The following is a 22,862-nucleotide window of genomic DNA, read 5'->3' on the forward strand; positions in this document are numbered from 1 at the left end:
GATCTCTTCCCACAACCAAACCATCACCAGAGAAATCCTAGTAAACAACACAGAAATCATCGATAGATGATTCCATTCGGATACTTCTGACAGCAGCCCTTGCAACTAGGCGGCGAAGGGTATTACCAACGGCAATGGGTCTGATCCCTCCCCCCTTCTTTTTAAGGGCACATAGGGATGCACCAAAGAAGAATGGTTTGATTTCATCAGGGATTAACCCGGCGAGGCAGTTGTTGACAAACGTTGTGATTTCTGTCAGGAGCGCTTCTGCAGCTGGGCCAAGAACAGGGTTCACCATTTCCTTCACATGTTGAGGTCTTACCTCTGTGTAGCCTCCTGAGGAGCCCGGGGGAAATGAAACGATAGCTTTATAAACCTCTGACTCCCGGAGGACGAGAGGTTCCTGGTTAGGGGCGAACCTGACCTGTGGGGGAGGTCCACCTACGGCCCTGAGGGGGTGTTTTTCTCTCAGTGCTTGGACTGTGGTTTCATCCCTGGGCAAAATTTTGTCCTCACTTGTGATCAACCTGAGTGCCCCGACTGTATTGCCCTCTTCAATTTTCTTGCTGACTTGGGTACCTAATTTTCTGTTGTCGCTGATTGTCGTACTTGGTCTGCCTCGGCGGTGTTTGGTGTGTTTGGGGAGGCGGACTAGGTTATCAGCCCTAGGAAAATCCCTAATTGCTTTATTGACGGATGAGGCCAGTGTCTTGCCTCCTCTGTCTGGTACACCTAAGCATGCATTGCCAAAAAGTAACAGATTGTGCCAGGCTTTGATGGTATCAGGTGCATCAAGGTTATTTGACCCTCTGTTGACTTTTGCGATGAGGTCCGTGTATTTCCCTGCTATATATAAATATATATATTATATATATATATATATATATAAATATATATATATATATATATATATATATATATATATATATATATATATATATATATATATATATATATATATATATATATTGTGACGGTAACGCGTTGGTGTTCGGCTGTTCAAAGCTAGGGGTATGGCCTCGTCACATAGTATTAAAAAAAAAGCTTACGTCTAGCAGGGAGAAGTGTTAACTGTGTGAAAGCACGGAATATTCTGAGGACTGAGGTCGTGGCGGCCCCAGACATCAAGTAGTATGGGGGGGTGAGTGCAGTTGCAGCCAGACCGGCGACCAATCAGCGAGGAGCCGGCAGTAAGACAGGTAGTTTGGCGGTTTGAGTCTGAGCAGGTGTCCCTGGCTGCATACGTTTTGCGCTCTGGCAAACCTTGGAGATGTTGTTGTCGTTGTTGGACATTTCTTCCATAGTAGTTTTATATATTTGTTGCGACGTATTTGTGGAGGGAAGAGCAGGCTCAATCTCTTGAAGGAGATTATCGTCACAATATATATATATATTAGTATATTTTGTATATATTAGTATATTAGTATATATTAGTATATAAAATTCTAATACGAATTTTCTCAATCTTTCGTACATTTCTTTTCACTGTTGGAGGTAATTCAAAAATCAATTCTCCAAAATTCATTTTTATTTCTAGACTGACGCGACACGAGCGCATTTCGTAAAACTTATTACATTTTCAAAGACTTTACACATACACAACTGAATAGAACTTACATATCTCCGATTTGTTTATATCTACATTTGAGTGAGGTGGATGGGGTGAGGTGGTATTTAATAGGGTATTAATTTCATCAACACAAGACAGAACACGAAACAATGGGTATTGAAATGGAAGTGATTGTAGAAAGCCTATTGGTCCATATTTCTTGATGCTTCTATATTGGAGCGGAGTCTTGAGGTGGGTAGAATATAGTTGTGCATTAATTGGCTGTTGATTGCTGGTGTTGACTTCTTAATGTGCAGTGCCTCGCAAACGTCAAGCCGTCTGCTATCGCTGTATCTATCGATGATTTCTGTGTTGTTTACTAGGATTTCTCTGGCGATGGTTTGGTTGTGGGAAGAGATTATATGTTCCTTAATGGAGCCCTGTTGCTTATGCATCGTTAAACGCCTAGAAAGAGATGTTGTTGTCTTGCCTATATACTGGGTTTTTTGGAGCTTACAGTCCCCAAGTGGGCATTTGAAGGCATAGACGACGTTGGTCTCTTTTAAAGCGTTCTGCTTTGTGTCTGGAGAGTTTCTCATGAGTAGGCTGGCCGTTTTTCTGGTTTTATAGTAAATCGTCAGTTGTATCCTCTGATTTTTGTCTGTAGGGATAACGTTTCTATTAACAATATCTTTCAGGACCCTTTCCTCCGTTTTATGAGCTGTGGAAAAAGAAGTTCCTGTAAAATAGTCTAATAGGGGGTATAGGTGTTGTGTTAGTTGTCTCTTCAGAGGTTGCATGGCGTTTCACTTTCCTTCTAATGATGTCTTCGACGAAACCATTGGAGAAGCCGTTGTTGACTAGGACCTGCCTTACCCTACAGAGTTCTTCGTCGACTTGCTTCCATTCTGAGCTGTGGCTGAGAGCACGGTCGACATATGCGTTAACAACACTCCTCTTGTACCTGTCTGGGCAGTCGCTGTTGGCATTTAGGCACATTCCTATGTTCGTTTCCTTAGTGTAGACTGCGGTGTGGAAACCTCCGCTCTTTTCCATGACTGTTACATCTAGAAAGGGCAGCTTCCCATCCTTTTCCATCTCGTAAGTGAAACGCAGGACGGAACTCTGCTCAAATGCCTCCTTCATCTCCTGCAGATGTCTGACATCAGGTACCTGTGTAAAAATGTCGTCAACATACCTGCAGTATATGGCCGGTTTCAAGTTCATGTCGACTAAGACTTTTTGCTCGATGGTACCCATGTAGAAGTTTGCAAACAGGACACCTAGGGGAGAACCCATGGCGACCCCATCTACTTGCTTATACATGTGCCCATCCGGGCTCAAGAAGGGTGCGTCTTTAGTACAAGCTTGGAGTAGTTTCCTCAGAGAATATTTTCTGGTATGTCAAGAGGAGTAAAGGCTGGATCACGATACACTCTGTCGGCTATCATCCCGATTGTCTCGTCCACAGGTACGTTGGTAAACAGCGATTCTACGTCCAACGAGGCTTTTATCCTTGTGGCCCGTGTGCCCTGCAGTAAGTCAACAAATTCCTTTGGAGACTTCAGGCTGAAGGCGCAAGGAACATAAGGAGTCAGCAGGCCGTTGAGTCGCTTCGCCAGTCTGTACGTGGGTGTGGGTGTCTGGCTAATGATTGGCCGAAGTGGGTTTCCAGGCTTGTGTGTCTTGACATTTCCATACGCATATCCAGGTTTATATTCCCCAATGATCTTTGGCAGGTGGAGTCCGGATTTCTTGGCGTTCACAGTTTCGATCAGTTTGTTGACCTTTGCTTTTAATTCGGCTGTAGTGTCCTTCGTTACCCTTTGGAACTTAGTTTGGTCAGAGAGTATGAGGTTCATTTTCGCCAGATATTCGTCTTTTTTAAGAATGACATATATTCGCGACTTGTCACCTCTCCTGACAACTATCTCCTTGTTCTCACGAAGGCTTTTAGCTGCCGCTTTGAGCTCGGGGGACAGTATGGAGCTTCTGTAATTGCCTCGATTCTTTCCTCCTTCTGCAATAAGTTCTGCTTGTAAGGTATCTTTGGTAGTGACCTTCTTTTGTGTCTCGAGGTCGAATATGTCGTCCAACAGAATTTCCAACTCTACTTTCCGGGCCATCTCACTCGGTCTGGACATAACGTGACAGTTTATGCCCAGATTTAGATCTGGGCATAAACTGTTAGATCGGAATTAACCTCACTGAGGACCAAGTCACTCTCCTAAATCTGGGCATAAACTGTCACGTTATGTCCAGACCAAGTGAGATGGCCCGGAAAGTAGAGTTGGAAATTCTGTTGGACGACATATTTGACCTCGAGACACAAAAGAAGGTCACTACCAAAGATACCTTACAAGCAGAACTTATTGCAGAAGGAGGAAAGAATCGAGGCAATTACAGAATCACCATACTGTCCCCCGAGCTCAAAGCGGCAGCTAAAAGCCTTCGTGAGAACAAGGAGATAGTTGTCAGGAGAGGTGACAAGTCGCCAATATATGTCATTCTTAAAAAAGACGAATATCTGGCGAAAATGAACCTCATACTCTCTGACCAAACTAAGTTCCAAAGGGTAACGAAGGACACTACAGCCGAATTAAAAGCAAAGGTCAACAAACTGATCGAAACTGTGAACGCCAAGAAATCCGGACTCCACCTGCCAAAGATCATTGGGGAATATAAACCTGGATATGTGTATGGAAATGTCAAGACACACAAGCCTGGAAACCCACTTCGGCCAATCATTAGCCAGATACCCACACCCACGTACAGACTGGCAAATGACTCAACGGCCTGCTGACTCCTTATGTTCCTTGCGCCTTCAGCCTAAAGTCTCCAAAGGAATTTGTTGACTTACTGCGGGGCACACGGGCCACAGGGATAAGAGCCTCGTTGGACGTAGAATCGCTGTTTACCAACGTACCTGTGGACGAGACAATCGGGATGATAGCCGACAGAGTGTATCGTGATCCAGCCTGTACTCCTCTTGACATACCAGAAAATATTCTGAGGAAACTACTCCAAGCTTGTACGAAAGACGCACCCTTCTTGAGCACGGATGGGCACATGTATAAGCAAGTAGATGGGGTCGCAATGGGTTCTCCCCTAGGTGTCCTGTTTGCAAACTTCTACATGGGTACCATCGAGCAAAAAGTCTTAGTCGACATGAACTTGAAACCGGCCATATACTGCAGGTATGTTGACGACATTTTTACAAAGGTACCTGATGTCAGACATCTGCAGGAGCTGAAGGAGGCATTTGAGCAGAGTTCAGTGCTGCGTTTCACTTACGAGATGGAAAAGAATGGGAAGCTGCCCTTTCTAGATGTAACAGTCATGGAAAAGAGCGGAGGTTTCCACACCGCAGTCTACACTAAGGAAACGAACATAGGAATGGGCCTAAATGCCAACAGCGACTGCCCAGACAGGTACAAGAGGAGTGTTGTTAACGCATATGTCGACTGTGCTCTCAGCCACAGCTCAGAATGGAAGCAAGTCGACGAAGAACTCTGTAGGGTAAGGCAGGTCCTAGTCAACAACGGCTTCTCCAATGGTTTCGTCGAAGACATCATAAGAAGGAAAGTGAAACGCCATGCAACCTCTGAAGAGACAACTAACACAACACCTATACCCCCTATTAGACTATTTTACAGGAACTTCTTTTCCACAGCTCATAAAACGGAGGAAAGGGTCCTGAAAGATATTGTTAATAGAAACGTTATCCCTACAGACAAAAATCAGAGGATACAACTGACGATTTACTATAAAACCAGAAAAACGGCCAGCCTACTCATGAAAAACTCTCCAGACACAAAGCAGAACGCTTTAAAAGAGACCAACGTCGTCTATGCCTTCAAATGCCCACTTGGGGACTGTAAGCTCCAAAAAATCCAGTAAATAGGCAAGACAACAACATCTCTTTCTAGGCGTTTAACGATGCATAAGCAACAGGGCTCCATTAAGGAACATATAATCTCTTCCCACAACCAAACCATCGCCAGAGAAATCCTAGTAAACAACACAGAAATCATCGATAGATACAGCGATAGCAGACGGCTTGACGTTTGCGAGGCACTGCACATTAAGAAGTCAACACCAGCAATCAACAGCCAATTAATGCACAACAATATTCTACCCACCTCAAGACTCCGCTCCAATATAGAAGCATCAAGAAATATGGACCAATAGGCTTTCTACAATCACTTCCATTTCAATACCCATTGTTTCGTGTTCTGTCTTGTGTTGATGAAATTAATACCCTATTAAATACCACCTCACTCAAATGTAGATATAAACAAATCGGAGATATGTAAGTTCTATTCAGTTGTGTATGTGTAAAGTCTTTGAAAATGTAATAAGTTTTACGAAACGCGCTCGTGTCGCGTCAGACTAGAAATAAAAATGAATTTTGGATAATTGATTTTTGAATTACCTCCAACAGTGAAAAGAAATGTACGAAAGATTGAGAAAATTCATGTTAGAATTATTAATCTTACTTTTTCGGTCATATTTAATAATATATATATATAAATATATATATATATATATATATATATATATATATATATATATATATATATATATATATATATATATATATATATATATATATATATATATATATGTATATAATCTTTGGACAACACCCACCAGTGGGACTCGAACCCAGAAAGCACAACTACCTTCCAGTAGCTGGCATAACTAGTATGCTTTAACCCACTACACCATCAGACCTTACAAAAGAAGTAGATAGTTCGAGATATATATCCAAACATCTCCACTTCCCGAAGGCACCAGATGAGTGTGGGGTCAGTCTGCATTTTCCATCAAGCCACTGTCAATGTGAGAGAACTCGTGTCCAGCTTATAAGCCTATACTTGCATAAACCACAAGTGAAGATTAATAATCTTCACTTGTGGTTTATGCATGTTTAATGTTGAGATGTTTGGGATATATATCTCGAACTATCTACTTCTTTTGTAAGGTCTGATGGTGTAGTGGGTTAAAGCATACTAGTTATGCCAGCTACTGGAAGGTAGTTGTGCTTTCTGGGTTCGAGTCCCACTGGTGGGTGTTGTCCAAAGATTATTAATCTTCACTTGTGGTTTATGCAAGTATAGGCTTATAAGCTGGACACGAGTTCTCTCACATTGACAGTGGCTTGATGGAAAATGCAGACTGACCCCACACTCATCTGGTGCCTTCGGGAAGTGGAGATGTTTGGGATATATATCTTGAACTATCTACTTCTTTTGTAAGGTCTGATGGTGTAGTGGGTTAAAGCATACTAGTTATGCCAGCTACTGGAAGGTAGTTGTGCTTTCTGGGTTCGAGTCCCACTGGTGGGTGTTGTCCAAAGATTATTAATCTTCACTTGTGGTTTATGCAAGTATAGGCTTATAAGCTGGACACGAGTTCTCTCACATTGACAGTGGCTTGATGGAAAATGCAGACTGACCCCACACTCATCTGGTGCCTTCGGGAAGTGGAGATGTTTGGGATATATATCTCGAACTATCTACTTCTTTTGTAAGGTCTGATGGTGTAGTGGGTTAAAGCATACTAGTTATGCCAGCTACTGGAAGGTAGTTGTGCTTTCTGGGTTCGAGTCCCACTGGTGGGTGTTGTCCAAAGATTATTAATCTTCACTTGTGGTTTATGCAAGTATAGGCTTATAAGCTGGACACGAGTTCTCTCACATTGACAGTGGCTTGATGGAAAATGCAGACTGACCCCACACTCATCTGGTGCCTTCGGGAAGTGGAGATGTTTGGGATATATATCTCGAACTATCTACTTCTTTTGTAAGGTCTGATGGTGTAGTGGGTTAAAGCATACTAGTTATGCCAGCTACTGGAAGGTAGTTGTGCTTTCTGGGTTCGAGTCCCACTGGTGGGTGTTGTCCAAAGATTATTAATCTTCACTTGTGGTTTATGCAAGTATAGGCTTATAAGCTGGACACGAGTTCTCTCACATTGACAGTGGCTTGATGGAAAATGCAGACTGACCCCACACTCATCTGGTGCCTTCGGGAAGTGGAGATGTTTGGGATATATATCTCGAACTATCTACTTCTTTTGTAAGGTCTGATGGTGTAGTGGGTTAAAGCATACTAGTTATGCCAGCTACTGGAAGGTAGTTGTGCTTTCTGGGTTCGAGTCCCACTGGTGGGTGTTGTCCAAAGATTATTAATCTTCACTTGTGGTTTATGCAAGTATAGGCTTATAAGCTGGACACGAGTTCTCTCACATTGACAGTGGCTTGATGGAAAATGCAGACTGACCCCACACTCATCTGGTGCCTTCGGGAAGTGGAGATGTTTGAGATATATATCTCGAACTATCTACTTCTTTTGTAAGGTCTGATGGTGTAGTGGGTTAAAGCATACTAGTTATGCCAGCTACTGGAAGGTAGTTGTGCTTTCTGGGTTCGAGTCCCACTGGTGGGTGTTGTCCAAAGATTATTAATCTTCACTTGTGGTTTATGCAAGTATAGGCATATATATATATATATATATATATATATATATATATATATATTTATATATATATATATATATATATATATATATATATATATATATATATATATATATATATATATATTAGTATATTTTGGTAGCAGTCTTTCTTGTAAACATATATTGTTAAATATGACCGAAAAAGTAAGATTAATAATTCTAACACGAATTTTCTCAATATATTTTATGTTTCTTTTCACTGTCGATGGTAATTGAAAAATTAATTCTCCAAAATTAATTTTTATTTCAAGTCAGACGTGACCCTTGAGTGCGTTTCGTAATAACTTATTACATTTTCATAGACTTTACAGGTTACAGTTGTGTGTGTAAACTAAACATGCTAATCTGTCATACTTATACTCGCATTTGGGTGAGGTGATATGGTGCAACAGCTTTGGATGAGGTTATCTTGAGGTTATCTTGAGATGATTTCGGGGCTTTTTAGTGTCCCCGCAGCCCGGTCCTCGACCAGGCCTCTACCCCCAGGAAGCAGCCCGTGACAGCTGACTAACACCCAGGTACCTATTTTACTGCTAGGTAACAGGGGCATAGGGTGAAAGAAATTCTGCCCATTGTTTCTTGCCAGCACGTGGGATCGAACCCAGGACCACAGGATCGCAAGTCCAGCGTGCTGTCCGCTCGGCCGACCGGCTCCGGAGGTGAACAAACTTGTGACAAACACAAGACAGAACACGAAACTATGGGTATTAATTGCATACGAGAGCATAAGAATGGATGTAACTGCAGAGGGCCTATTGGCCCATACTTCCCCTTGATGCCTCTATATTGGTTCGGAGTCTTGAAGTGGGTAAAATATAGTTGTGCATTAATTGGCTGTTGATTGCTGTTGTTGACTTTTTGATGTGTAGTGCCTCGCAGAAGTCGAGCCCCCTACTATCGCTGTACCTATTGATGATTTCTGTGTTGTTTGTTACGACTTCTCTGGTGATTGTCTGGTTGTGAAAGGAGATTATATGTTCCTTTACGGAGTCCTGTTGTTAATCGCCTGGAAAGAGACGTTGTTGTCTTGCCTTGCCTTGCAAGAATGTTGTCAACGCTTACGTCGACCATGCTCTCAACCACAGCTCTGATTGGAAGCAAGTGGATGAAGAACTCTGTAGGGTAAGGCAGGTCCTAGTCAACAAGTATATTGAGAAGTGATGACGGGTCGTCGCCACCCTGACTCAAGCCTCCAGTCAACGAAGAGATCCAGCCACCGACACTGCCTGTAGTTGGAGAAGAGATTCAGTCACCACCCCGAGTTGAGGAAGAGATTCAGCCACTAGGCTGTCTCTAGATGGAGAAGAAACCGACGTAGAGATACAGTCATCGCTTCTACCTGATGAAGGGAACCAGCCCTCGAGGCCACCCAGGGCAGAAGACGAAAGTGAAGAAGAGCTCCAGCCCTTGGGCGCGCCTCCTCCCCAGCACGACCCCCAACCAGGCACCCTTAGCCAGAACATTGAAGAACTCATCCACCAGGGAAGGAACGGCCAACTTGCTCCTGTAGAAGATGGAGACAGCCGTTCAAGTATCGGTAACAACCAAGAAGCTGCAGATGGACCGACACCTCCACAACCCCAGTCACCGAATCTAGTACGACAACCCCAGCCAGATGGCGAGGTGCTCACCACATGGTTCCCTCTGCCCCCTCACTTCATCTGCCCTGAGATGTACTGCCGTAAGAAATACACAGGAAATGTATGGACGAGCAAACAGCAGTCACTCACCCGCCACCTTCGTGAGATCCATACCCTCCCAATAACCAGGATTATTCAGAAGTGTGCAGGTTGCTTCGAAGTCTTAGGAGCCTGCCCCACCAGACACAAATGCCAGACAATACGACGATTCTTTGATGGCAGACCCCAACAAGAAGTAGTTAGACACTGCTTCCAGTGTCCCAAATGCACCTCAAGCTTCTCCACCAGAACAGGACTCGACAACCATGGCAGAACCCACCGAGACCAAGATGCAGTGGCCCGCCGACGACCCAGACTCGACTCCCCACCCAACCCACAGCCTGCCCAGTCCTCACCTGCCTCCTCCTCTCCTCGCTCAACCTCCAGTCTGCCCATTCCTCACCTGCCCCCTCCCCTCCTCATCCGCCACCCAGCCGACACTCTGCCTACTCCACACCTGTCTCCTCTCCAGCCCATCCTGCACCTGACAGCCCCCCGACCCAACATCACCTGCCTCAACAACCGATCCTCTCCCATCCCACCTTACCCCCACTCCCACCTCTTAGCCCTGTTCCAGAGCCTGATGATAACGCCCCGCTGTCTCCAGCTTCCAACACAGACCACCAAGACCAGTCACAACCCCAAGAAGATGAAGACGGTGGAGACGACGCTGGTGATGAAGTAGAGGACCAACCCCAACAACAAGAGGAGAATGTCCCAGATGAAGCAGAAGAAGAATGGCTACTAGAAGAATTCTCTGCACCCCTGCACAATATCCTCCACCACCCAGACTGGGATGCTTTCACCGAGCTACTGCAGCAGATAACAACAACAATGCAGGAGCACTTCAAGATCCCAACTGACGGTAGTTCGACAACATCAACTCCAATCGACGTTAACGACTGTGCCGCTATCCAACGACTGTATAGAAGAAATCGGAGGAGGGCAATTAGACTCATTACGACAAGGGAAAGTGCCCGCTGCACCATACCCAAGGAACGAGTTGAGGAGCACTTTACCGCACACTTAGTGCACAAGACCCCCCTCCAGAACTTCGACATCATCACTGCCATTCCTGAACCACCTGAGGACCGCACGGAAATGGACACAGGAGAGTTTAGAGAACGAGAAGTGGCAATGAGTCTTTCCAGAACAGAAAACACGGCTCCAGGAGATGACAGACTAACCTACAGCCATTGGAAGCGAGCAGACCCAGAATGCCGTGTGATCACAGCAATCTTCAACATCTGCTTGAGCCAACAGAGGATCCCAGAGGCTTGGAAGTCTTCCTGGACAGTGCTCATTCCCAAACCAGGCGACCCTGACGACATTGCAAACTGGAGACCCATCGCACTCTGCTGCACCATATACAAGTTGTATACTGGCTGCCTCTCCTCCAGATTGCGAAACTGGATCGTAGATAACAAAGTGTTGTGCCCTGCCCAGAAAGGATTCATGCCAACTGACAGAGTTCTAGAACATAACTTCGTCTTGTAACATTACCTGGATGCAGCAAGAATGGGGCATGGCCATAAGGACATCTACATCGCTTCCCTCGACATCACTAACGCCTTCGGCTCAGTCCCAACTGAGCTCATCTCTGCAGCACTCCAGAGGATGGGAGCTGGAGATGACTTCCTTGCAGTGGTCAACAGCATCACCAATGGAAACACCACTAGAATTATGACGGTTGGCGGCGAAACGACCGAGATCCCAGCCAACTGTGGAGTCAGGCAAGGATGCCCAATTAGTGGACTCCTCTTCAACATCGCCATCGAAGCTATTCTGAGGACTGCAATCAATGCTGGCCTCGAAGCTGACCCAGACCTGAAACACCCCTGCCTAGCATATGCTGACGACATCACTTTGCTTGCTGGGACACAAGAGAGGCTAAAAGCTCTACTAGACACAGTTGGAAGAGCCTGCCAAGCCGCAAAACTCACATTCAATCCGAACAAGTGCTACTCCATGCACTTGTCAGGACGGACACCAGTGAGATTGAGGGAGACCCAGTTCCAGATCGAAGGAAGAGACATCTAGTATCGGCTTGGTGGAGAACACTCCAAGTTCCTGGGACGCCCCGTCGGCTTCCAACTGATGTTTGGTGACGCCTCAATCGACGACTACATTGAACTTGGGAAGAAAGTTCTCATGAGCAAGTTGGCCCCATGGCAGAGACTCGACGCACTGAAGACATTCGTTTTCTCCTCGACAGTCTTTGCGATGAGAACTTGGCAATTTAAATAGACTACGTGGGCCAGGTTAGACGACGCACTGAAACCGCACATTAAGAAGACTCTCTACCTGCCAAGCTGCGCAACAACCGGATACCTATATGGCAGCACACGAGCGGGATCCTGTGGGATCCCTCTAGCAGCAGAAGACTCCGACTTATTCCTCATCGACACTGCATTCAAACTTCTAAACTCGCCAGATGTTGACACAAGGGCTATTGCAAGAGAAGACTGCCACCTCGTAGTGGGCAAGAGAAGACGAGAAGAAGTGGAAGAAGTAACACCTTAACATGTCTGTTATTATCTCTCCAAGGACGAACTACCTGGAAGATCAAGCAATATCCAAACCATCTGGTTTCGGGCAAGAGATGCCTCCGGAAGAACGGAAACGACATGGACAGCTGATGGAGAAAACATCTCCATAACATGTGGTGACAAGACCCTGAAGGCTACCGCAAGAAGAATTGTAGCCAGAACCATCAGAAACCACCACGGACAACTTCGCGACGCCCGCCTGCAGACCCTACGAGACCAAGGAAAAGTGATGTGTGTGGTCTCACAAGAAAAAGCTTCCTCTCACTTCATGAGAGAGGGGGAGTATACAACGTTTGCTGACTGGCGCTTCATACACCGAGCAAGACTGAACTTGCTACCCCTGAATGGAGCCACCTGACGACAAAACGCAAATATGAACTGCCGACGATGTACCTGACAAAACGAAACCTTGCCACATGTCATGTGCCATTGCATGACGTACTTCGATGCCTACAGAAGACGCCACAACGCCTTAGTAGACAGGATCAAGATAGCCGCTGTGACGGTGTTCTCCCCCTTATATTTCTCCCACGCCAGCTGTAAGAGTCATATCTACGTTACCCGAACGTTCTCTGCCTTCCAGAGAACAATTTGACATATGTGGGAGCATGAGGTGTTCTCGCGTTGGCGAGAAATTAACTAAAGAAGAGTGTTTTGGCCAGTGGCTTAGGCCCTTTTGGACGCCAAGATGGCGCCGACCCCTACGTTTTCGCACCAAGACGTTATGACGTCAGTGGCACAAGATTGGCCAAGAACGGTGACGTGGTACAGGGAGCCAATGAGAAACGCCCCTGGCAAGTATGACGTCACGAGTGAATGGGGGTCCAGGCAGCGCGTCCCGTGGTGCCAGGAGTTAGATACGACACGTCGTCAAGGGCGGACGTGCGATAGGGGGTCCTGTCAGTCTGACAGTTTTCGCCCCTCTTCGGTGAATGTACGCATCTCCAGTGGTCTGCGAGCATCCTGTGAGGTCTTCCTGAACTCCATGAGGCAGACAGAAGAAGGAATTGACGGGAAATGAGCGACTAGTGCTCCAGTGACAGGTGCTTAGCAAGAGTGAAGCCTGGGCAGTGACGTCAGGGACGATTGTACAGTTTCACCAGTTGGGTGATGACGTAGTGGCTGGGCCAGTTCACCGTGAGGAAGAAGAAGAACGAACTAGCTGGGAATACGCATGACTGCAGCCGTGAGTAAGGACTGCAGACGTAGTTGTGAGGAGGCGGCGATGGCCAGGAGACCGACTCCAACCCTTTAAGAGGTTGTGGAGGAGCACGGAGCCTGCAGAGGGAAGCAGTACGAAGAAGACGCACTTTTTGGGTGATGATTGAGGTCCTGGGAAGAGCATCAGAGTGTGTGTGTGTGGGGGTGTTCCCTACAGCAAGTCGTGAGCCGAGACCATGAGCTTCAATTCAACCCTCAACAGAGGATGAGTCCACATCATTGATGGTGGAAGTAGGTAATTCAGATTTCCCTCCCATTCCCCTTTAGTTAGCGATTAGCCAGAGTATCTTCTATGTCGTGAGCAGGGCTCACCAATGTATATGTTTCTAGTAAGACACAGTTGTGAAGGGAGATGATATAGAGCTCTCATGAGATATATATATGTGGTGTGTGATTACACCTGTGGTTTGATGAAGAGATTACTGTGACGAGGACATTTATATTTACGTGTCATTTATATTAGAAGTTCGTGCTAGAGGATATATTTATAAATGTACAATTTAGTAGTGTAAGGCTGTGTGCCTCGAGTTACCTTATTATTGTGAATATTGATGAAGTGAACTATATAAATACTGTGATAAATATAAACTAAATATAAATAGTGAAATATAACTAAATAAATATAGTGAACTATAAATACTGAGCTAAATAAAGTCCGTCTTTGGCTAACTGCCAACAAACTCACCCTTAACATTGACAAAACTTTCTATATTCTGTTTGGCAATAAATCCTCTAATCAAATAAATCTCAAAATAAACAATACCCAAATTTGTAACAAATTAGATGGCAAATTCCTTGGCATTCTCATTGACCACAAACTGAATTTCCAGGGCCACATTCTAAATATATCAAAAAAAGTTTCAAAAACTGTTGGCATTCTTTCTAAGATCAGATATTATGTACCCCGCCCTGCCCTGGTGACTCTCTATTACTCCCTCGTCTATCCATATCTCAACTATGGTATTTGTGCTTGGGGTTCTACTACCCAAAATCATTTACGTCCTCTAATTACTCAACACAAAGCTGCTATTAGGACAATATCCAACTCTGGCCCCAGACATCACTCGGTACCCCTACTCAAATCTCTGAATATGTTAGACATTAAGTCACTGCACATTCTCTCATGTGTATTATACATATATAAAACGCTAAACTGTAATGCCAATCCTGACCTCAAAAGCTTCATAGAAGGTTGTAACAGAACCCATGAGCACCACACCAGAAATAAATACAGTTTTGATATTCCTAGAGTACGACTTAATCAAACTAGAAATGCTCTACAAATCAAGGGACCCAGATTGTGGAGTGACCTTCCCAACCATGTTAAAGACTGTACCTCTCTCAACCAGTTTAAGATTAAAACGAAGCTATACCTAATAAATTCCCTGTAACCTACCTTACCCCTCTAATGTCATCCAATGTCTGTGTTTTTTTAAAGAGCGCTGTTTGTCGACAGAATTGTATTTGTGCTGCTTTTTCAGCTATGTTTTCTTTCCATGTTTTCATTTTACTCTTTATGCTCAATTAGTATTAAGCTTTAGTCATTTAAGTTTTTTATGCCCGAAACGCTTTGCGTAATAGTGGCTTTAGGCATTGTATGTACTATAGCCCTAACTATAAATCCACCACTCTTTTTAAAATCTCTTTTATGTATGTATCTTACCTAAATAAACATTTTGATTTTGATTTTTTTTTATATATTCTGGAGTTATTAAATGATATGTTCGTATGTCTAGTGGTTAACTGATTATGCCAGTGTTGTGATAAACCTTGAATACGAAGGAATAAGAGGCGCCTCACGCCAATAGTGTGAGTATAAGTGAGGAAGTGAGCAGTGTGAGGAACAGTGAATAGTGTGAGTGGGCGGTGCATCTCGCGAGTTGCCAAACGTCCGATAATACTGCATGTGGAGCGTGGGAACGCACGACAGCTGGGAGTGTTGCCATTTCCCGGAGTGTTCCAGAATTGTGAAGAGGTGGAGAGAAGACTACTCATTTGTTCCTTTGATATGTATTGATGCAGAGTTGTGATTCTTTAATATTTTAGGTAAACTACAAAACCACCACCGTGTTTGTGTCAACCCTCCATTACCTTATTGCTATTGAGAGTGAGTTGAAATTGAATTGAAATTGAAATAAGTTTATTGAGGTAAAATACACACAAAGGGATGAGGTAGCTCAAGCTATTCTCACCCCATTCAGTACAACGTGTTAATACATACATAGACACACATCACAAATAAACACATTACCAAACATTCTGAGAGATAAAAATATACATTTCCTCCCTCACAAGTAGTATGGTATCAGACGTACACACAAATACTTTTATGACCTAGGTATACTGTATAGACAATTTGCAAGACACCTGCAGATAATTCAACAAAATATTACAATCTTGGTGCAAAATTCTTATATCTCTCAAGAATATCATCAACCTTTCCGTTGTGACACATCCAGGCTATTTGTTCAGGAACAGTCCTTATCTCAGTGTTTCTATATACATTAATCAACGGACAATCAAGAATATAATGGGCAAGGGTGTGAGACCTTAACATACCACATAGTTTACACTTCATGTCATTACCATGAACATCTATCCCATATTCCCAGTAATATTTGTACCCAAGCCTGAGCCGCATGTACACAGAGTCACTCCAAGCATTTCTCCTTTTACCATAAGTGAAATGGGTGTTTTGACTCACATACATGTAGTGTTGCATGGTTTGACTTCTCTCATACATTATCTCTCTCCTCTCCACTCCCGCCTGTGCCTGAATATTTCTGATTTTGCTTCTTATTTGTCTCATTGTGAATTCACATTCAATGTCAACTTGTGGTTTTGATGTGGCACGTTTGGCCAAGTCATCCGCCACCTCGTTGAGCACTATTCCAACATGAGATGGAATCCACATGAATTTCACACTATAACCTTTCAGCTGTATCTCAGTTATTCTTCTCTTACAGTCCTCCACTATAGACATGAAGACTGGGTTTCGACTGTTTAAGGACTCCAGTGCTCCTCGGCTATCGACAAATACAAAAACATTTTTGTCGTCATGACGTACTTCCTCCAAACACGCCAGAATGGCCTGCAGTTCAGCTTGTGTGGATGATATATAATTACTAAGCCGGAGTTCAATTATCCTGTCCACAGTCCCAAACTCCGTATAATCCCTTATTAGGACACCACACCCTGCCCTGCCATCTTCCGCCACCGACCCGTCGCAATATACATGTAAACTGTTGCCTCTTGGTAACCGAGATATCATGCTTCCATACAAACACCGTAATTGTCCCGGTTCATGATGTATCTTTTTCACCTTGAGGGGTACAATTTCGACGTCTATTTTCTGTACTTTCCAGGGAGCAGACATATTACACTGTCGAGAGGGTTTACAGCAGTCAAGTACGTCGTATTCCCTGAGGTCATGAGCTAATCCTCTCGTATAGCGTGTCTCCCTCAGTTTCCTGGAAGTGTGTACGTCACTCAAGCAGGTCTGAACGCTCTCAAACAGCTTATCCCCTCCTTTTCTCCGCATGAAACGAATAGATACTCTAGTGTTAATGTCACGGACTCTATCACACACACTCTGTAAATTTAATTCCATTCTCATTATTTCAATCATTGCATTTCTTTGACATCCAAGAATAATCCTCATAGCCTCGTTCTGTATCAGCTCTATTTTTTGAATTCTGCCTTGGCCTGTGTAAGACAATACGAGTGCTGCGTAGTCTATCAGGGATCGAACAGTGCTTATGTATAACATCCGCAAGATAGGTACCCCAACACCTTTACCAGAAAAAGCCAGTGCTTTTAGAGGATGCAGACGGGCTTTACATAAGGTGCTGATATGATTTATTTCAGCATTTTTACTCTCACATGTGTATCCAACATACATGCCCAGATACTTGTACTTCTGTACACGGCTCAGTTCCACACCATTTAGAGTAAGTGTTATATTTCTTCGTTTCCTATACTCGTATTTGGTTTTATCTGCATTTATAACTAAGCCTAACTTGTGACAGGTTGTACCAAGTATGTTAAGAGCATCTTGAATTTTGTTCCCAGAAGTGCCTTGTATAAGAATGTCATCAGCATATATGATCGTCGTGACCCCTGGAGGATACATCTCTGATGCTAATCTGTTCATTAATACATTGAATAAGGTGGGACTTAATACTCCCCCTTGTGGGGTACCTAACTGAAACCTCCGTTCCTCAGACATGTATCCCTGGTAATACACCTGACCTTTTCTGCCTTGTAGATAATCCCTTATCCAGTGTAGCAATCTCCCTGTTATTCCCAGATTGGCTAATTCGTATAAGATTACTTCCCCATTGGCTTTATCAAACGCTCCTTGTAGATCAACAAAAACTCTACAATTGTCATCCACATTAGACAAACACTTTAAGAGACAATCCGCAGTACTTTTGCCTTTGATAAAACCAAAGAGATTACTGGACATGTTATCACCTACAAGGTAGAGTAGCCTATTTAACAAAATCCTTTCCATCATTTTACAAAAGCAGGATATTAAGGAGACAGGTCTGTAGCCTCCGTTTGACTTAGGGATAGGAATGATGACAGCCTCTTTCCATTTTCTTGGTAACTTTCCCTCTCTATAACTCATATTAAACAAATCAAGTAAGGGATTAGGTTTCATACCGGCTAAATAATTAAGTATGTCATACGTTACTCCATCTTTTCCCGGAGCAGTGGAGCTGCCACTTTTTATAGCATCCAGTAGCTCATCGTGGCTTATCTCAGTGCATGTTATAGATCTTGTATTTAAGGCACATAAAGTTACTCCATTTCTAATATTTTCCCATGACTCAATGGTGACTCTCGTGTCTGCAGGTAAGGACTCCATACCAGCAGCACTTGCCCATTTATCTACTAACTCATTAGCAACTTTCCCTGGATCTGAGTGAGCAATGAATTTGGTCTTACAACCCCTGATTTTGTTTACTGCTCTCCATATGTCTTTAAGGTTCTTAGTATTACCAATGGACTGAGCAAATTCTTGCCAGTATCTGTCCCGCGCCTCCTTCCTCACCTGACTGCATTCCCTAGCCACTTCCAACATTGTATTTTTCTCTTCATCCCTCATTCCATTTTTTAACCATGCTTTATGCGCACTCCGTAGCATTCTCTCCCATCCCTTGACTTGCTGATCATTGGAATATTTAAATTTCTTAGGTCCGTGCGTCTTGCATCCCCTGCCCCCGTTATTTTCCCTCTGTACTAATTTCTCTATGTTCTCGACCAAGTCCTCGTAAAAACTATCAACGCAGAGCGGCGTGTAATGTTGATACCAATCTCCCATATTTTGAATAAAATAATTTTTCATATCTTTATTAATATTTAGCCTTTTCCTTTGAAAGTGGACTTGTTTTTTCCCCAGTGGTAATTCAACGTTCAAGGCAAAGTGGTCACTAAGTAGTTCCCGAACAACCCGAGCCTCCCCCATAATCCCCTGAGAGTTTAAAACGCAGGCATAGTCAAGCCGTCCTCCCCTGATGTGAGTTGGTTCATTGTTTCCCAAGAGACAGGTATCTGGATGATGTTGTAGAAACTGTAACCACTTGACCCCATTAGCATTAATACTACCCACTGTCCCAAGGCTTGTGTGCCGAGCATTAAGGTCCCCAATGACCAGTGAAGGATTAGTATAAATGCAGTCAGGTAAATAGTTAGCGTCGAAGCAGTTCCTGGATACATACAAATTAACTACAATAAATTCCCCTTCCCTTAATGATAATTTAACACAGACACTCTCTATACCTTGCGTTTTTGATGGCGGTTCTACTAACTCTGCTGGTATGGAGTTCTTAACATAAATCGACGTGCCTCTGATGTTATTTGCAGCGAAGAGGTGAAACCCTTTATAGCCATCTAATTTCAATAATCCTTCATTCCTATCCCCTGTCTCTTGGAGAGCTACAACATCAATATCATTTCCCATCACATAACAATGAACATCTGTAACCCTGTTTCTCAAACCATTAACATTCCATGACAACACTTTCAGTCTAGGGTGATCCATTATTAATCAATTCATTGCCTAAGTCATCCCCAATAAGTTCACTAAATGATAGCCATACCTTGTATAACATCTCCCACCTCCTCCCAAGTTCACCAGTAAAAGCGACATTGCGATTCTCAAGAGATTTTTTCAGTCCTGTGACGTCCATTATTGGCCCAACTGATTCTTTCATTTTATGTGTAATTATAGGGTTCTTCCTTTCCCTACGACTATCATCATTCACACACACTTCACTTTCCTTCATTTCATCACTCAATATTTCATTTTTGTCCTCAACCACTATATCCTGACTATCCTTCACCGTTTTGTGATTTTCCTTGACCTCCTGAACGTTTAATTTAGCCTCGATGGACTCGATTCTCTGCCCCAGATTTTGGAGGAACTCACCAACTTTTTTAAGTTCAGCCCACACTTCCTTGACCATATTATTATGACCCTCTTTCTGAGCCACAGTAGCCACTTCACTCACCGTTACACTGTCACTGCCGGAGTCCTGAGAGGTGGCGTGGCTGCTTGTTGCTGGAGCCTGCCTAAGTAAAGGTGACTCCTTTACCCACGCATTCGTCCGGTTCACTGGCACTGTTTGGGGCAGACTGTTTTGCTGTGCTCCCGGTGTCTGGGTAAGAGCTCTTGCTTGCTCTGTAACATTCACCGGCCGGAGAACAGCCATACTCGGCCTCTTGCTACACACAGCCGAGCTCGCATTGTGAACACCTCCACAGTTGCAGCATCTGGGAACTATTTTCTCACCCAGATTCAGTCTGTTTCTACACACAGTAGAGAGGTGAGACTTTCCGCAGAAACGACATCGTGTATCATTTTGACAGCTCCAGGATTTATGCCCCCATCTGCAGCATTTCAGGCATATTATGGGCTCTTCCACATACTTTGCTACATGCCTGTAGCCAGCCCCGGTGATGAACACTTTCTCGGGTACGTCACCTCTCACTAGAGCCACCACCTGACTCCTAGCTTCACCTTTAATAAGGTGACGCTTGGCCCACACAAATCGTTGGTCGTCGAGTATAAACTCGGGGTCCAGAATCTGAGGGTATTTATAGATAATTACCTTCGTCAGCTTCTCGTTCCCCTCCGGTATTTCCATAAGAATTCCATCATATCCTTGCTGGCTAAGAAACGTCACTGCCTCCATAGAACCTACCGTTAAGTAAGGTCTGTTTACACCTTCCTTCAGCAGGGGCTCGAACTTGCGGTGTTCTCTTCCGAGTTTGACGGTCCACAGCAGCTTCTGATGATAGGCCAACGTGCATGAGGCAGGGAAGAGAAGCCTCCATCTCCGCTGACCCTCACCTTCCTGACATCGTTCCGTCCGTTTGTCTGCATCAGTCTCGGCGTCGTTCTTCATTCTCTTATCGTTTCCGTTAAGTGTATTACTGTCCACACTACGCCTTGCCTCCTGTCTTCTTCGTTTCTTCTTATTCCTTGTCAGAACTTCTAGATACTCGCCCTCCTCGTCTGACTGGCTGCTTTCAGAGTCCATGTTAATAACGCCGTGAGAAGTAGCCATGTCTTCTGGTGACTGAGTCTCCATCTCAGTACCCAGCATGGGGGGAGGGGGGGGGGAAGGTGTTGAGAGTGAGTGATTTAAACATATACTTACCTGTTACCAAATTGATTAGTGTTCTCTTGGGTCACTACTATATTTTTACTATTTCCACTGAGATTTCCACTGGTGTTTACCGTGTTACTGGACACGGTAAACACCAGTTGGCGACCTATAGTGAGCGGTAGAGCCCTCTGTCGGGCCGGGCACATGATCAAGTGAGGTGATCGTGTTCTCACTCGTCTTTAGGCTACGAGGCCGGCCGGAGACAGACTGAGAGAGACTCTCCTGGTGAACAGTGGCACCGTGAGGATGGAGTGAAGACCCGTGGGGCTACAGTAAGTAACGATTACCACTACTAATACTTGGTGGTGATTGGCTAGAGAGAAAGACAGACCACACACCCTGACATTGGCGACCTCGCCAGGATTACGATTAAGATTGTGGTGCTTAATAGTGGCCAAAGGTATTAGGTACAGGTAACAGGTATTCACTCATAGCACAAGTATGGAGGACGAGAAGGTAGCAAGGTTTATTGATACCAGGGACGAACTGGTGCTGGAGGATTGCACCAAGGCACAGCTGCAGTTAATAGCTGACCACCTTGGAATCCAGTTGAGATCCTCCAAAGTGGGAGAAAGGAGGCTTGAGATTGTGGCACAGCTCAAGGCCCGAGATGAGGCTTCGAGGGAGGAACGGCCGCAGACATCTGCCAGTGCAGGGGAGGATTTAAGCATTGGTGGAAGCAGTAGGGGATCCAGCGGCAGCCGGCGCAGCGTCAAGCTGGAGATGATGAAGCTGCAACTGGAGGCACAGCTGAAGCGTGAAGAACGAGAAGCACAGCTGAAGCGTGAAGAACGGGAAGCACAGCTGAAGCGTGAAGAACGGGAAGCACAGCTGAAGGGTGAAGAACGGGAAGCACAGCTGAAGGGTGAAGAACGGGAAGCACAGCTGAAGCGTGAAGAACGGGAAGCACAGCTGAAGCGTGAAGAACGGGAAGCACAGCTGAAGAGTGAAGAACGGGAAGCACAGCTGAAGCGTGAAGAACGGGAAGCACAGCTAAAGCGTGAAGAACGAGAAGCATAGCTGAAGCGTGAAGAACCGGAAGCACAGCTGAAGCGTGAAAAACGGGAAGCACAGCTGAAGCGTGAAGAACGAGAAGCACAGCTGAAGGGTGAAGAACGAGAAGCGTGAAGAACGGGAAGCACAGCTGAAGGGTGAAGAACGGGAAGCACAGCTGAAGCGTGAAGAACGAGAAGCACAGCTGAAGCGGCAAGAGATTGAAGCTAATAGAGAGGTTGAGCTGAAGCGGGCTGAACTAGGGCTAGCCCCACCTGCACCTCCACAGCAGGAAGACCGCCGGGTGCGAGAGCGTGATTTACCGGTCTTTGTGCTTAATGAAGCTGAGGGCTTCTTTGACCATTTCGAGAGGGTCGCTACCTTGAAGAAGTGGCCAAGAGCAGAGTGGGCGGAGCTGGTCCAGGGTAGGCTCAGAGGTGAAGCTCGCGAGGCTTGCAACATGCTTGACCTCGAGGAATGCACCAATTATGATGCAGTGAAGAGTGCAGTGCTTCATTCGTTTAAGTTGACTCCAGAGTGTTACAGGAAATGGTTCCGAGAATGTACCCGATCGCCAGGTAAATCTTATGCAGAGATGGCGAAGGACATGGAAAGAAAATTTCTGAAGTGGTTGAAAGCTGAAGGAGCTAAGTCAGCTGAGGACATCAG

At 44.7% G+C, this 22,862-nt stretch overlaps 1 long non-coding RNA gene across 1 annotated transcript in view; it reads left to right on the plus strand.

Moving 5' to 3' along the window:
* LOC138363888 (uncharacterized) overlaps window positions 1–22,862 on the plus strand; it is a 297,587-nt gene that overhangs the window by 88,478 nt on the left and 186,247 nt on the right. The window lies entirely within an intron of this gene.

This window comes from Procambarus clarkii, chromosome 12, assembly GCF_040958095.1.
Source record: "Procambarus clarkii isolate CNS0578487 chromosome 12, FALCON_Pclarkii_2.0, whole genome shotgun sequence".
Taxonomy (NCBI): Eukaryota; Metazoa; Arthropoda; class Malacostraca; order Decapoda; family Cambaridae; genus Procambarus; species Procambarus clarkii.